Here is a 2,365-nt window from a genome sequence, read left to right as displayed (position 1 = left end):
GAAGGGAAGGGAAGGGAAGGGAAGGGAAGGGAAGGGAAGGGAAGGGAAGGGAAGGGAAGGGAAGGGAAGGGAAGGGAAGGGAAGGGTGTACTCTAACCTTGGGAGAAGCTTGCTTACATCACACACAAATCATCTGGATAATTCTTCCTAAAATTCATTTGCTGGTGAAACAAACAAAGCACACAAACTCTCCCAGATGTGTACTTCATAAGGAATTCTCAGATTCTCAGTCAATGCGTGATTTATAACTTGGCACCCTTAGAAAACACAGAATCATGATGCAGAGATGAAATGTAGATGTGGAACTTCGGCATTTGCAAGCTTTTTCACTGCTTCCAAATGTTGCATTGGGCAATTATTCTTCCTTTAATAGTAAAAGGATTAAGGTTCATAATCTATTAATTTTCCATAAGTGTTAACCATGTAAAATTTCCTCTGCAAAACTTGCAGGATTCCAATAGATGCTTTTCAACATTTTCAAAAAAAAGAGACAAGTTGTCCCAAGTTGTTCCACTGTGGGCGAAAAGTTCACCACGCCAAGCAGAAAGACTATCCGCTACAGAAAGCATCTCCATTGATTTCTAGTGTGATTATGACTAGAATCTCTCCTTGGCCAAAGATCAACCAACTTCATGAAGACTCGGAACAATGATTTTTTTTTCTCCTGTAACAGCCAAAACTAAAGAAGACAGAAAACGCTTCACTATGAATTTGGTTCAGTTTTCAGTTAATCAAGCTTTAATCTCTAGTAAGTCGCAAAACAAAACCTATGAGGGAGTGGGAAGGAAAGCAATGCAGATAGTAAATCAGTAGGAACCCATGACATCAGAATGACAAGCAATGAACAGCACTAAAAAAAATCTTGCAGAGTCATTCCCAGATATGTCGGCAACCTTGGTTAACTCATGATCTAGCCTAGCATCCATCCCAGCTCATCTGCCCGTTAAAGATGTCAGTTCTTTAGTTCTTATCTAGGGGCTCTTAGGGAGAAAGGTCACTGGGATCTCACTAGTGTTGTTCTCAACAATCCTCATGGATATCTTCCCTTTGGTCTTGAATCTCCTTTTCTTCCTGCAGCACTTGGAACTCCTTCTCTTCCCCCTGTCCCAAGATGAGTTCCTCAACAGCTCCCTCTCCTAGGGAGCTAGAGTCTGGAATGAACTTGGCCTGAAAACTGACTGCATGAAATCTGAGGAGGCCTGTCCATGCTGACTGGAAAGGACAGCTTGGAAGGAGAAAAGAACAAAAGCAGTTAAACTTGGTTAAGATGTTACTTGATTAGAAACAGCAAGTAGAGAACAAAAATTCACAGGAGCTCTGTAGAAAGAAAATTTCGCCAGAATAATCACAAAGAATTCTTGGACTGTAGAAACAAATTCCCTTAAGGAGAAGGCCCAATATTTGAGCAATTTTTATATCAAAACTGTTTAAAGCTCAGCAGAAAAGATGTTTGAAGTCTAAGAGACAAGACAGCTTGGCCTTGYAGGCCAAGGGTAGGCCTTGGCCTGCTCCCAGCTGCAGCTAATATCCATTTCACTTTGGTTATATCAGAGTAATTGCACTGATTTGAACAGAACTCCAGCATTGAGAACAGACTGATTCCTAAGGTTTCGGTCTTGCAGACCACTCACAAATAAGCTCCACTTCCTCCCACCAAGCAGTCCCCCCAGAAACCAACACAGCTACTCAGAGCAGGCCCCTTCCTGACTGCAGAACAGGGCGCATACATGAGATCTGAATCTCCACTGCGCTGCTGAGAAGACAACTGCAAATGAAGTATTTCCACCCGAGAACACAGCCAGCCACCCTCCTTTCGTTAGTATCCTTTGTAGTATTCACAGATCTGGAGAAGCATTATATGAGCTAGAAGCATCTGGGCCATTTCTAGAGACTTCAGCCTCATCCATCTTCCCCCTCACCTGCCTTTTGCTCTGTCTTTTCATTTAAACTAGCAACTCGATTTTTTTTTTAAGCAAAATGAAGTAAAATACACATAATTTCTGCTAAAGTTTATTTACTTTAATTTTTGTTCCCTGTCTAATCTTTCTCATAAAGCACGATACAATTTTTTTAGCCCTGCAAGCAAAATAATTACAAAGATAATATAGCTGAATGTAATCAAACTGCAGGATTCTTTATTTTCCTGGTCTTTTAATTTAATTTCACCTCCTGTGGTCTTAAAGAAATATTACGATTATATCATCTTGTTACTGTTCAGATCATGTGTCTGTAAAAATGAGAAGCAATTGGTTCTCATCTTATTCCCTGCCACACAGAACATTCATATTCATGCAGCATCATTCTGAATTAAACACTCAGGGAAAAAAAAAAACCTCATTGATGAGCAGGAGCTAGATAYCTCACT

General features: G+C 40.5%; 1 long non-coding RNA gene across 1 annotated transcript in view; it reads right to left on the bottom strand.

The window, feature by feature from the left end:
* LOC112957015 overlaps positions 1 to 233 on the bottom strand; it is an 832-nt gene extending 599 nt beyond the window's left edge. Inside the window, exon 1 of the long non-coding RNA XR_003251147.1 lies at positions 98 to 233. This is a non-coding gene — a long non-coding RNA (uncharacterized LOC112957015). The remainder of the gene's footprint in view (positions 1 to 97) is intronic.
* Positions 234 to 2,365: the final 2,132 nt, after the last annotated feature.

This window comes from Nothoprocta perdicaria, unplaced genomic scaffold (assembly GCF_003342845.1).
Source record: "Nothoprocta perdicaria isolate Ctin4 unplaced genomic scaffold, notPer1 scaffold_7, whole genome shotgun sequence".
Taxonomy (NCBI): domain Eukaryota; kingdom Metazoa; phylum Chordata; class Aves; order Tinamiformes; family Tinamidae; genus Nothoprocta; species Nothoprocta perdicaria.
This window is presented reverse-complemented; position numbering and strand designations above follow the sequence as displayed.